At 40.8% G+C, this 15439-nt stretch overlaps 1 protein-coding gene across 1 annotated transcript in view; it reads left to right on the forward strand.

Annotated features, from left to right (window-relative positions):
* The window catches only part of LOC117968259 (KN motif and ankyrin repeat domain-containing protein 2-like), a 68892-nt gene that overhangs the window by 510 nt on the left and 52943 nt on the right, over nucleotides 1-15439 (forward strand). The gene's annotated exons all lie outside the window — the stretch shown is intronic.

Raw genomic sequence — 15439 nt, forward strand, 5'->3', positions numbered from 1 at the left:
GTTCAGGTTAAAACTATTGTAAATGTCCATTTTTGTTTGTACCGTATATTAATTAATCCTTTTTTTAAATGCGTTGACTGGTTTTGTCTGACGGTTTTGTCAAGTAGATAATCGGTTTCTTTATCGTGCGGTTTTTAATTCTCGTTGCTTTGCTGTTTACATTTCATGCAGTAAAAGACTACACTTTATTATTGTATCCGATTGAGCTGTATTATTATTATTATTATTATTATTATTATTATTATTATTATTATTATTATTGAGGAAAACGCAGCAGTATGTTAGTCTTCATTTTAAATAAAGTTTGTATTTTCTTTTAAAGTCTTTCATTATTACGTTTGATATATTTATTTATTTATTTGTTGGTCTAATTCGCGTGTTTTTAATGCACTTTTATGAAAAAGTTGCAGGCAATGGGGATAATGCGAGAAGCAAAACTTTTCCACCACTGCCTAGGGTAAACAGCGCTGTGTGTTTGTGTTGTTAATGTGATACGCATGTCTTTCTAATAGCCTCATAATAAACACAGCCTACAGCCGTACTGCATGTCCACATTGCGGATCGGTCTGCGGACGGGTCAGGCACAATAATAACATGAAACTAGATACTTCTGTTTCTTCACAGAGAAAGAAAGAGCGAGAGAGAGAGAGAGAGAGAGAGGCGTTTTCATAGACACAGCGCAACTTGCGACTATACAGCTTTACTGCTTGTTGCTGAGTAGAGGGTGGGTCGGTTGGGGGTCTTTCCCTCTCCCCCCTCTCCCCCTCTCCCTCTCTCCTCTTATTGAACTAACATGTGTTTGTCATTAACTCCGATTGCCTTTTCATTCACTGCTCCGCCGCTTCTCTCCATTCCGTTCTGGGACCTCTTTTTTTTTAATACTCCGCCGTGACGTGAGATTTGTGATTCATGTTTGCAATTAGTCACAAGCTATGAAAACATATCCTGATACAAAAAATAAATATATTTGGGACGCATTGACCGACGCCCCCTTCCTCTTCAATGGCAATTGAAATGCGGCACACGATATAAAGGCACACATAATTACGTTACCATACACACATGAATAGTTTATTTGCAAAATTAACTGTATTACAGTTAAATACAAATGTATTTATTATTATTATTATTACCGTATCATCATCAAGATTTATTTTTAGCATTCAGCATTTTCCTGTCTGCGATAAAAGTTGAATTCAAACTGTAGTGTACGCCCTTTTTCTGAACACAACAGGACGCGACAACAAAACATCATTGAAGTTCCACTTCACTTACCACAGAACACGAGTAAAATAAAAGTTCGATCTGGAATGTTGCTTTGAGATTCGCATTCCCAATTAGGAGTCTGGAATGTGATGCTGATGGAATGTTCTTGTGGAATTTCATTTAGAACGCTGGTTTTAATCTGGAATTAGACAGCACATGTATGTTTAGCATTTCTATATTAGTTCACAATTATATTGATCATTGTTATTACTGTATTGCTATTCTTGTTGCTGTTTAGTTGTGGGTTTCTCATTGCACGTACATATTTTCTCACGTCGTCTTTTATATATTTTTTAAATCAGATTTTTAAATCTCCGTTTGTTTTGTGCCTCTGTCGACTGAACTTGTCCTGTCAGAACCTAGCAGACCCTGTCCTGTATACAACTTGTAAGAAACTGCTCCATACAGTGCAACCGCCCTATTTCTTGCTAGCTCGAATAGGAAACTTGCCCTAAAACAGTGCGTTTTCTGGTACAGTCTGCTGGGTTGGGGGTTTGGGGGTGTATTATAAATGGATTGCATAGACTGTCTGGAATGCAGTGCAGCTGAATGGTCTGTGTTCTATTGCAACGTGCAAAAAAGCACGGAATTTTAGATGAACTGTTCTGAATGGAGTCGATTTACTGCAAAGAAAGGTATGCTTCTGACTCGAGTATGAATATCTATGTAGATCTTGCCCACTAGAAATAATGACTCTTCTATTAGAAATCTGAGCCCAGAGCTCTGTGACTGTTGCAGCGAGACTCTAGGGATGCGCGCTTGAGCACTGCCGAGTCGCTTGTTTATATAATATGTGCATCGCTGCTCGGTGTAATCTGATCGACCGCGGCTGCGTGTAACCCCCTCCCCCCTGCGTTTCTTATATGAAAAATGAAAAAAAAACACATGGAAGATTGAGAAGTCAAGCAGATGTCTGTGTTTCGTCCCTCTGCTTCAATTAAAACAGTGACATCAACCCCCCCCCTTCCACTATTACTAACACAGGTGTCTGTTCACAATGGCACACCAACAATGACGTTAAGTCTGCCACACAGAATAGTTCTGTACAAAGTAAAGTAGTAACTTCATAAAAAAAAAATCCCTACCTCTCAGAAGCCTAACTTTCTTGCAAGTCAGTTTTTGCCCGTAGATTGTTTGTTTTCCCAACTTTTCACTTTGTATCCGGTATTTAGGGTCCTACCGACACCACTTAAACGGAGTGCAGCTGGGTGCGGTAATACCTGTTGCACTGGGGTGTACCGTGTGGTTGCAGGTTAAATGGGCGTGCATCACCTGCAGTGTTTTTAAAGGCACCATTATCGCGCATTTGGAGGTAAAGGAGTTAGCCCAGCACATTTCACACTGCAGGTACAAGTGTCGGATTAAATAGATGTTCTTCTATTAAACTACTTTTACTGCTTCACGTATGACAGAAAACTTGGAAGGAAAGGAAAGCATCGGTGGTGTTGCATCACTGATAATTACAAGCTGTCTGGAATACGGTGCTAATGTTGTCTACTGGTATAAAAACAGACAGATACACACAGAGAGAAAGAGGGGGGGGGGGGGCACCTCCAGGCTGTCTGGTCAGAGATACAGCAGTTGCTCAAGAAGTCAGAATATTTTTTCCAAGTTTTACTAATCTGCTTGGTTTCTTTAACAGGAAGGCAGGGACAATCTGCTTTATATACATGGCTTATGAGAAATCATCCAATTACAGTGCGTCTTACCTGTTTATACAGTAGATATCAAATTCTAAAGTTTAAAAAACAAGAAGCCTTTTTATGTTTTATAGTAGTTTGTGAGTTCAGCACTTTGTTTTTGTGATTTATAATCAAACTGCATTCAAAGACATCTCATAGCAATAAGCGACTGGCTACACACAATGTATTAACTTATAAAAGTTAATACCCCAGTCAGGTACTTATCTGAAGCAGCAGACAGGAGCAGCAACTGGCTGTGGTTGAGATGGAAAGATTCAATAGAAAGAAAGAAATGCTGATGTACGGGTAAGTAAGCTGGGCTGAGTTGAGTGGGGGACGGAGGGGGGTGATGCTGGGACGCCAGCATCACTGTCGAGCCCTCTTGAGGTGTCGTGGGCTAGTCGACGAAACACTGAGGATGGAAGGTGCCCACTTGAAGACCCCAGAGATGTTCCCTACTTAGCTCAATCCAGACGGTTGTCATGCTGATGCACTGGGGAGACCGCACTGTGGTTGATCCCCGGAGCCAGCATCGCAGCCGTTGTGTGTGCTGATGCACTAGCGAGGCAATAAGCTGATCCCTGGAGCCAGCATTACACTTTAGCCATCAACACCAGTCAGAAGGACATCTACATCATCATATGGAAGGAAACACAAATGGATGGAGACACAGATGGATCACATTAGTTTACTGTAAAGCTACGTCTTAGTTAGTGCTTATCTTGGCGAGAGCCGAGTTCAAATCAGCATGAAGTTTTAACATCTACTCTCATGTAATGGAAATCACTAATTTCTACAGGCAGCTCAGTCATCATCTTTCTGCCACAAAGTAAAGCATTGCGAAAAGGTGGAGAAAGACACTTTGTGGAAGTACCTGTAGAAATGAGACACATGCATTACCTATTATAGGTCTTACTAGAAGTTCAGTATACACATAAAATGGGAATTCGTATAATAAGAATTCTTGTGTAAGAAAATCGATATTTTAGCGGCGTTCCGGCAGATTTCGGACTACAGTGCTGGCTGACCCAGTGCTAATCAACGGTTGTTTAAAAGGCATTACAACTGTGGAGTTCAGGAATGCGCTGTGGCCGTCTGAGTGGAAAATCTCCCTCTAATGACATCGTATATTATCCGGGGGAACAGGGAGAAGCTATTTCGGTGTGTTTTATTAGGCTCTGGGCTTGTTTACTCCTCCTCTCACTGCAGCAGCAGCATGCACAGGATTCCAGGAGCCTGGTTCCCCTGAAACCGATTAGAAACTCTGCTGAAGGCTCGAGTCGGAACATTTGTCTGCTTCGCTTCGGTTTCTCGTAGGTTTCACCTCAAGGCAACCATTTGAAGTTGTGGAGAAAGGAGTTCTCTGTTTCCAGCTGTCCTTTCCAGACATTGGATGGATTGTATTGAACTGTAAGGATGAGAAACGGGTTACCTCTGCCCTTCACTTTCAATGTGATTCCAATTCTGTTATCCTGCGGTAACACGACATGGATAAACAAACGTCACAGAGGGTCCATTGACAGCACAGCAACAGCAGCTTATCACTGAGCCGAATGACTGATTCGATTGCATTAGGAGGAGCTCTTAGTTGGTCTGGTGTTAAAATCCAGGATTTTTGAAAAAAAAATTAAAGAACGAAACACTACAAACTATATCCCCTTCGGTCATGAATGCTCAATTTAATTTATAGAAATTTTAAAACAGGTTTGTGTGAACTCTGCGGAGTTCGAGAAGTTGCCCTGCCATAACTTTGAAAAAAAACAACATATATGGGTTATATAATAGATACAGAGCTAGGAAACTTAATGTGGAACAATTATGCGCACAGTGACTGAAGGGACTATACAGTACATACACATGTAAAATACATTCTGAGACAGCCACCTACCTCCCTATTATAAAAACCTTGACTCTGTCTTGGATTGTATCATTCAGAAGACAGTTACCTCCTAAATACATGCACCCTGTACTTGTCTTTTAAACGTTATGTTACACTTTTTTGAAACAGCTTAATAATAGCATGACAGCAGACTAACCAATACAGAGATAACTAATTCTGAATACTAAACCACATACTGCACAGAATGTCATTTATGTAGGCAGAGTTTGAAGGTACAGGGATGGCACTGTATTCTTTTCAATGTCATGTCAATGACATTATTATTATTATTATTATTATTATTATTATTATTATTATTATTATTATTATTATTATTATTATTAATAAAATAATAATACTAGTCATTTAGCAGATGCTTTTATCCAAAGCAACTTACAGAGACCAAGGGGTGAAAGGCAATCATGTTCCATTTTAAAATAGAATCTATCTGTATCAGTTTCCTTCATGCTTCCACACATTAGTTCCAGGTAGTTGTGTCAGTGTGAGACACAAGCTTACCCCTCCTGCTCCTGTCAGTGTGCATTCAGATTCGTTCTCAGCAGCATGTTGCTGTTTTGATTTGTTTTTTCTTGTCTGCAGGTCAAGGGCTTCGGAGCCTTGGCCGGTCACTTTGTGTCTGGGATCTTGTCACTCTCAACAGCGTGTTAATGAACTCAGCAGGATTTTGAATGCAGATTAGCGAGTCAGACTAGCGAGGAAATAGAAAGTGACTGAAATGGAAAGGTCAAAGGGAGGTGTTGCTCACTTATCATGTGAGCTGTGAGCAGCACAGCTCTACAGCCCAGCAACACTGGCACGGCATGAGCCAGCTTGAGAACGGGTACTGTAGCTTCAACACAAATGTTGTGTTATTAGACTGACAACGTTTCTTTTAGATGTGAAACTGTTCAGTGTGCACAGCTATGGCCAAACGTTTTGCATCATCCTAGAACACAAAGTCGAATGAAACCAGCTGAATAATGTTACGTTAACATATTGAACTATATACTGCTTTATAGTTTTCCATATACTTCATGAAAAAGTGACAAAAATTGAAAAATGTGACATTTTGAAATCTAACATGAAATACTGTACTACTATTATGGCTTCCGGTAGACTTTTGCAATATCATTTTGTAGTTTCTTTGATTACATGATGCTAAATAAAAGATCTGAATTATGTTCATATACAGTAGTTTTTTTAAATTATGTCTCAATCCTAAAATTCTAAGTGATGCAAAACTTTTTGTTGTAGCTGCAGAAGTGAATGGCGATACTTCCTTTGCATGATCTATAGTCTCGTGATGTGAAGAACACCCAGCTGAATCCATCGTTCGCAGGGTACAGGCTGAGGGACCTAACTCTTCTTTAGCAAGAACAAAGAATTAGGGAGGACTTGATTGTCTTTAAAATCTTAAAGGGGAGTTGACAAAGTTAACACTAACCATTACATGCAGCACAGAAACCAGGACACTGCTGGAAATAAAGGGAGACAGACTCATAATTTATTTCTTAGCAGACACCCTTACCAGGACGACTTACAATTGTAACATCACATTATTTTTGCATACAATTACATTATTGTTTACATACAATTACCCATTTATACAGTTGGGTTTTTACTACATTACTGGAGCAATCTAGGTAAAGTAACTTGCTCAAGGGTACAGCAGCAGTGTCCTCCACCGGGGATTGAACCCATGACCCTCAGGTCAGAGGGTCATGAGTCCAGAGCCCTAACCACTACTCCACACTGCTGCCTGCGACAGAGGGTAGGAGACACTTCTTCACACAGTGAGGGTATGCCAATGAAAATGAGCTCCGCTAAATCTGGGTGCAATGCATCTTATGACACGTCATAGATGTTAAAAACTGTCCGCTGTCCCTGTCAAATAAATACATACATAAATACAAATGGAATGGGTTGCCTAGCCACGTTGTTGATGCTGACTCACTGAGATCCTTGAAGATGGGACTTGACAGTTTTGAGGGCAGTCGGCTACTAGGAACCGGACAAGCTTAGATTCCCATTCGTAAACTTTCTAATGTACTGGAACCCAGGGATGCATGAAATCCCAAACTATTTTCAAGTACATTTTGTCCACTGTGCTCTCTTAGATCACACAATTCAACTTGCATTCGCAGAGCACCTATTAGAATAGAATCTCTTTACAAAACGCTGTGCAGCCGAGGGAACCAGACCATTTAAAGCTACCTACGCTCTATCTTTAGCTCCGGTTGCTGGTGCCGTCTACCCAAGTGGCTTATACCGTCTGCCGGACTACTTGAAAAGTGCAGAGATCATGTAAGCAGGTGTCAAAACTTTAAATAAATAATATTAATAATAATAAAAAATGCATCGGGAGCTTTTGATCCAGGAGTGCTGCATCTTCACAGAGACGCATTTGTAATTAAATATATGACATGTTAAATAGGCAGACAGGATACAGTCCATAACTGATAGAAACAGACTATATAAAACAGGAATCCTTAGATCACGAGGAAGATTACACTCTCCCTTCCAGCTGCCTTTGCCTCCGTGTGCACATTTGCGTTTACACTTTCACATACACCAGCGTGCACACTTATTGAAACACCTCCTTGCTTCTGTAGTTTTGATTTGCTGTGCTTATGAAATCAAACCACTGGAATCTTGGAAAAATGTCAAAATAGCCAAATTAGCGATTGTCTAATTCAATTGATGACTTAAATAGGCCACACGTGCAATTCATTTAAAATAGTAAGATAAAAGGAACACAGCCACAAATGGTAAATTCCATGAGACTTTTTAAGTTGTTTAAGATGCCTAATTAAAGAACAAATGGGGTGTAACATTTTCACACACAAGTGCCTATTGTTTCTGTATTGCTGATTGCTGACCAAAAATTGAAATTCTCACACCGAGGGTTTCATGCAGGTAGGTCTATAAAGGAGATAAATGACACATCTTGAGGTGTTCTAATAAATATGCACATGACTATGCAATAAAATGTACGAACGGCTGGCCCATCGGTGCTGGTTAATCTCAAAACGTTATCAAATCGTGTCTTCAAGATTGGCTTGGTAACACATTCCATCCCCTCACCACTTCCCCTGTGCAAAGAAGTGTCTCCACCTTCCAACTCTGTGCCCTGGTTTCGTGCTGCACTTGAATTTCTGGCTATTGTCCAATTGCGATTACATTTGGTTACATTTATTTATCACAAGAGCATCACATTTAATTTTTAAATAAATCTCTTCATATTGAGAGCAATGACATGTGGGGGTAATTGCATTATTGATCATTACTGCTACTGTACATGGGGTCTCTTCTCATAAGCAATTCCCATGTAGAAGTTTCCCATAGTAAACGCATATCAAAGTGTAATAAAGGATCGCGAAATCGGGGTCCCAAGTGGCGCATCCGGTGAAGGCACTCCACCAGGAGTGCAGGATGCGCCCTATAGCTTGGAGATCAATGGTTCGAATCCAAGCTAAGGCACTGCCAACCGTGGACGGGAGTTCCCAGGGGGCGGCACGCAATTGGCCAAGCGCTGCCCAAGCGGGGTAGGGAGTCAGCTGGGGAGTCCTTGGCTCACCGCACACCAGTGACCCCTGTGGCTAGCCGGATATCTGCAGGCCGGCCTGTACGGAATTCAGAACTGTGTGGTCCTCCGATGCTGTACGTTGTGATATAGCTGCATGGCGGGCTTGCAGAGTGAAAACAAGCGGATGGCTGATGGCACTCATTTCGGACGCTCATCTCTCCCGAGTTAGTTTGGGGTTTGCAGCGGTGAGCCAGGTTGAATAACTAATTGGACATTACAAAAATTGGGAGAAAAATTGGAAAATGAATACAAATAATTGTCAATTTTTTTTAAATAAAAAATAAAGGATAGCGAAAGCATGGTAAAGCTTTGGTAAAGAGCAGGGTAAATGTATAACCGCAGGACAAGCATGGGCAACATGACAGGTTTGAATTACCGTTGAAAACTTTTCTAAGGATTCATCTACAAGGATGTAAGTAAAAAGCTGCTGTACTTGTAATAAACGTGGAGCTGGGAATGTTGAAAATCTTTTGCTCAGCTGAAATGGCTGCTGCTGCTGCTCCCAGGCTGGGGTCAGAAAGTTGTTTTTCATGTGATTTTTTTTTTTTTTTATCTCTCGCTTGCTCTCGGGGGGAGGGTGGGCCGACAGGAAGTGCCAGAGGTTTTTTTGGGATCCGCAGGGACCTCTGAGAGTGAGGCCCTTTCCTTTAACCCCAAATTGGCCGGATTTCGAGCGGCTTTACGTAAACTGTGTTAAATGCAGAACAACGTGTGTCAAAGCAGTGAGGAGCACGGAAAAAACGGGGAAAAGTACAGTAAAGCACAGAGCAAGTATGGCAAAGCAGAGAGGAGTAAGGTAAAGCACAGAAAAATATGGAAAAGCAAAAGAGCAGTATGTCAAAGCCTGGTTAAAAACCAAAGTGAATAATATGCTAAACTCCCAGCTCTATTTAAATACCAGCTGAACATTGAGCCCACTATCTGTCCCTTCCACTCTGGAGTCTGATGACCAGCTTTTTATTAAAAAGTACACAGAGTTAACTAAATAATTCCAGTAAATCCCGTCTGATTGTAGTACCATCCCTTCAAAGCAGGTCTCACATTTTCCTATATTAAAGATGCACGCATGCAGCAATCATCCATACACTGTGCACACAATGTCCCACAGTAAAAGCAGAATTTGAATAAGCACACTGAAAGCATAGGTAAGCATTGTATAGAACAGAGAGGTGTGGTGCACAATATTATGGCAAACTATGGTAAAATGCATGGTACTGTAGCTGCAAAATGACTGTGGTAAACATTTATTATAAGGGTACTGCTGTATAAACCACACACAGAGGCCGACAGCTGCATTTCACATGCTTATCTTTGGCAATGGGAAAGCAGTTAAGCAAAATGGTTTAACGTGTTCCAACTCTTTCAATTTGATATTTATGCCTAAAGATGGTGCTGACTGTCCTTTCAGCGATCTCGTTCTCTTTCACTGCTTCCTTGCGTAGTTTACTGGAGCGCTCTTCTGCATGCTACAACTTAAGATCCAGTCATTTTATTAAACTGCTTGTTCCCCTGAAGGGTAACGACAGTTTTTGGTCGTCGCTCATTTCAGTTTGCAGCAGATAAACGACTCTGGAATGAGTTTCAACAAAAGATCAAATTAGAACGGTTCATATCTGAGGTTGCTTTAAGCCGTAGGGTCGACTCGTTGCTGACTGACATCTGTATCTAAGTTGCTGCTGAGTTTTATGTTTTATGATTGGTTATGTGTTTCTTACTCCTTATGTATTGTGTTTGATGTTTTTTGCTGTGGTGATGTCAGCCTCTTGCCAGGTCGTCCTTGGAAATGAGAATTTGTTCTCAGTTGACTCATCTGGATAAATAAAGGTTTTGATTGACTGGGAGTCGAGGGATGTGTTCAGATGTTCTACAATTAACTTAGCCACTCTGCATTCACGACCTGCCCCTCGATTAAGAGGAGGTCTCCTGTCAGCAGCTCGGTCCATCTGGCACCCCCCTACCCCGAGCCCACCTACCACCTACCCCCCTGCCCCCTACAGACAGTTGTGTAGCATAGCCTTCATAGTTGCTCTGCACTGCCATCACAGACCATCCGATGAGAGCTTTCGTACCAGGGACATTTGGTAGTGGTTGTGATTTACTGGCAGGCGTTGCATTGGCAATCTGTATGATATGTTTTACTGGATCGTGGAAACCATTTATAGTTTTTTTGTATTTCTTACTTCTGCTTTGATCTTGTTTATTGTATTGGAGCACAATCAACACGCATAAAGATCCTCAGATAATAATACAAAACACAGTCTGTAGCGCCTGCCAACTTAATAAAGATCACAAGGGCTTGGAAATTCAAAAACATAACGCTGAGGCTGCCTGGAAGGACTAACACAAGTTTTAGCTACACTACGTTTGAATTTTGCTCTGGATAAAGCTGGCCCTAGAAAAATCACTGGAAAGCCCGGGGCTGCTTTAGGGTTTAAATGAAATGTGAGCTTGCTTCCCTGCTTGTCTGATCTTTCCTTGGCTGCTTCAGTCGCTGTTTTCTGTGCTGCTTAAGGAGTTTCCAACCAGCCTGCGTCTCACCACCTCTCAGATGTGTGGCAGATGCTGGCGAGAGCGAGCTAATTGGTGCCATGTGTGAGTGATGTCATCAATTCCATACACCGTGTACCAGGGGCAGTGAAAACAAACCGAACAGAAAAACAACATGCGTCACACTGTAGAGTTCTACACATGTTCTGTGCACATAGATATCTTGCTTTATATACAGCTATGGCCAAATGTTTTTTCATCACCTTGAATGTTAGGATTGAGACATTAATTTAAAAAAAAATAAAATAACAACTATCTGGACATAATTTAGATATCTTATTTAACATTGTGTAATTAAAGAAAAAAGAAAGTATTTCATGTTAGATTTCAAAATGTCATTTTTCAATTTTTGTCATGTAATTAATGTATGTAATTCAATATGTTAACATAACATTATTCATTTGACTTTATGAAGCAAAATTAGTTCATTCTATAGGGTGATGCAAAACTTTTGGCCATCACTGTAGAATATAGTTATTAAATTCATTAAGAGAGTCGTGCATGTTGAAATGCAGTGTAACAGGTAGTGCATCAATAAGGCAAACATCCGCTTTATTTATTGTTAAGTGATATGCATAACTACACTGTTCTTTCAGAAATGGGAATTTTCAAAGGGAACTACATATTACACGGGAATGGGTAAATCCGTGATCCGTACTGTGAAAAGAATACAGCCTCAGAGATCTTCAGAATCTGGGCGATAACATCTTGTGTTATACTTGCATGTTTACTTGTGTCCAGAGAACAGCTTATCTGACTGTGGTAAAGCTTTGCTTCCCACATGCATCATCACAAGCTGTCCAGAGTACCAGAATCTAGAGGTATTACTACTGGCCCAAACTTAACTCTTAAGAACTATCTAATTCTTTACCTCAAACCACCATGGGAAAACACTTGCTTCTGCCCCTTTTATAAAGAAATGAACTTGTCTGCTTCAAGCTGATTCTGAGACACTGCTCAATGGACAGTTTCATTTGGGATGGTAGTATGTAGAGGGAGCTGATAATATCAAGCGATACAGTAACAGTACCGCTACAATATACTGACCAAACATCAGCCCCTGTAACCCAGGCACGCTAGCAATCCAGTATGGACACACACAGCTATACATGTCAGTGGATGGCAGCCTCCTTTGTAACAGTCAGTCTCTCCTCCCCACTAATCCTGTTGTGTAAACTCTCCCTAGCAGTTGCTATAAACAGTGGCCCATGCTGTTGGGATCTCTAAGACATGCTGATTCCATTATCTCTGCCCAGGGTGAACCATAACCACACATCAGAATGAGTCACCCAATCAAACTAGTCATGGGGTCTCTGAAACAGCACTGGGAGTGGCCGCTAGCATCACATCGCTCATTTATGGAAAAGGAAAAACATTGCAACAGTAAAGCCAAGAAACACCCATAAACTGCACTCATCTTTAAAACCCGACAACGCCCTTTTCAATTCCACAAGGAAAAATGTGGCTGTGCTTCAGTACTGCTCCCCTGCGTTGCCAAGCACTTAAAGATCTCTGGGCTTAGCAAAGCATAGTAAAGCAGAAAAGTAACCCTTATGAAAGTTTCCCGCACAGTAAAAGCAAAGTTTAATATGTAGTGGAAGCATGGTAAAGGATAAGCATGGAAAAGCACAGAGCAGTATGGTAAAGCATGGTCAAAGGCATGGCAAACCAGGGAGGAAAAGTGACGGCTCATATATTATTTGGTTGGTCCCCACTACTATTCTCCCCGCATGTTGCTACAACTGTTTAAATAATGAACTTGTCATTTTTCTTTTCATTGTTAACATCCTGACAGCTTTTTACACTTAGAACTTTGAAGTCTGTTTCAAAGCTCTTTTCGAAATGGCTGCTCTAGTGCACTGGGGTTTGAGATCTGTCCTCTAAATCTCTGCAGGATAAAAAAAAAACACATAACAACAAGTGCTCTGCTTTTCTGTTCCGTACCACATCATGGATCGTTATCGCTGTGTTACCTGTTTGAGAATGTTGGCATTAATCCTTACGCTATCAGTGCACTAGAGCGGAATTTTTTTAAAGAGCTTTGAAACAAACTTTAAAAGTTAGAAGTGTAAAAAGTTGTCAGGATGTTAACAATAAAAACAGAAATCACAGGTGCGTTATTTAAACAGTTGTAGCAACACGTGGGGACGTGGAGCGCTATATTTTTCAGAACCCCGCTGCTTACTCTGTAAAGTATAGGACAGGGTTAACTTTTATCTTGCTCGGATTGTAACTGGATCTTGGAAACAGCTTGTCCAATTGTAACGGTTGAGATGCACTGTACTGAATCACAAGTTATGAAGTTCACTGAATCTAGCTCATGGTGTCATGCGTCAGTTGTGTCTTGTGATGCTGTGTTACTGAACACACTATCCATGCTGATCACACCGAAGGCAAAGGGTGTTCATGTGCATTTTTAAAAAGTCTCATCCTAGCAGCTCTAATAAAACTTTCCCATAGCTTTGAGCAAGGTACTTTACCTAGATTGCTCCAGTAAAAACCCAACTGTATAAATGGGTAATTGCATGTAAAAATAATGTGTAAAAAATAATGTAATTGTATGTAAAAATAATGTGATATCTTGTAACAATTGTAAGTCGCCCTGGATAAGGGCGTCTGCTAAGAAATAAATAATAATAATAATAATAATGGTAAAAGCACAGGAAAGTGTAATAAAGCACAGTGAAAATATGGTAAAGCATAGGGAAGCATTGTAAAGCTCAGAGAGGTATGGTACAGCATATAAAAAACAAACCATGGCAAAATAACCCTTATAAAAGTTTCCCTTAGTAAAAGCATAGCAGAGTGTAATAATGCATAGTGAAAGCATGGTAAAGTATAGGGAAGCATTGTATAGAATAGTAATAATACTGCATATTAATAAGCATGGCAAACCAGGATGGAGGTAAAACTGCAAAAATACCCTGGTCAACTTTTACAAGGCAGGGGGTTTGCATGTTACTTAAGATTACTTTCCAGTGCTATAAAAACACGTGTTCATGTGTTAATTGTAACTTCTAACTGCTGCAAGTAGACCCACAGTGTTTTTGCCCGCCAAGTGCCCAAATTCACCCCAAATCTTAAAACAAAAAGCATTTCTTTTTGATTGCTAGTGTATGAAGTTATAGTCTTAGAAGTCTCTTTGCATGTACACTGACACACACCGCACGTATTTCCCTGCGTAATTCACTAGGCACCCTGGCTCTGGAGCTCTGACTCAGAGATTCGACTCCAGGCAGCTCCACAGAAAATGTCTGCAGCGTTTAATCAATTTCGGACAGGGAGTGGGAGTGGGAGTGGGGTGGGGCATTTGGGGAGGCTGGGGTTTCACAGCTTTTTTTCACTAACCTCCCCCCCCCCCCCTTCCAGTCACGCCTGTCAGAAAGAAATATTTCTCAATGGACATCTCCGATCCTGTTCCCAGATATCTATTTTAATAAACCTGGTAATAAAAATGAATGCCTGTTTACGTCTCGTCAGAAATTCCTGTGTCAGAAAGGGCTGCCAATAGCCCAATCATGCGAACACAGACCAGCACACTTAAACTACACATACAATCTGTGGTGTAACTGCAGAAAACAACCCTATTACAGCTCAATACAAGATGCCCTTCAGAAGTGTTGAGCCACACAACCTTTCAGTACCCCCAAATGCAAACAAATAAACCACAGGAAGCATTAATAAAAGCTTCAGGCTTTGTGTATTATGTGCGTGCATATCTGGGTCAGACACCACTGACAGGCAACTAAACTTACAAGCAGTGTCCTTACCCTCAAAATCAATTCAGATCAGTGTTATACAAGAGCTGCAGGGCTAGCAATAAGACTCCCATTGCACAGCAGTCTGCTCCATGCCTGGTTTTATTATGTTTAATAAGACTCACCTGAGCTTGTTACCTGTATCCTGTGGCTAATCAAGCTTGTGGTAAAACCTGGAATGGGTGACACTGCTATGCAATAGGAGTCTTGTTTCCATGCCTGATTTAGCAAAAGTTAACGGGAGTATCCGATTGTCCTATTTTTAAGAGTACATTGAACAACCGATGGATAAGAAATGCTGGCGTGGGCTTACAACTTTTTATTTATCTAACTGTAATCTTATTGTCATAGAGAATAGAATGAGTTTCCACTGGAACCAGATCCTTTTAAGAGGGGCGAATAATAAACTGTTTATCTAAATATTCCAGGAGTTTAATTGTGTTTATTTCTCATAAAATGTCGGTGATACTAAACACTTCAAAATACCAACAGTGAGAAGTACTGCTGGAAGTGAAACTTTTGCTGCCCCCTCAGACTGGAATAAACTACCCAGATCCACAGAGTCACTTTCTCATTTTAAGAGATTCCCGTTTGATCATTTGAACCAGTCCTGTAATTGTAATAACTGTGGGCTCACTGTATGCTTGTACTGTGTATAGCTGTAACTTGCTCCTGTGTTTCTCCTGGGACGCCTTTGTAAACAAGCGGATTACAGCTTGTA

The sequence above is a fragment of the Acipenser ruthenus genome, chromosome 34 (genome assembly GCF_902713425.1).
Source record: "Acipenser ruthenus chromosome 34, fAciRut3.2 maternal haplotype, whole genome shotgun sequence".
NCBI classification, from domain to species: Eukaryota; Metazoa; Chordata; class Actinopteri; order Acipenseriformes; family Acipenseridae; genus Acipenser; species Acipenser ruthenus.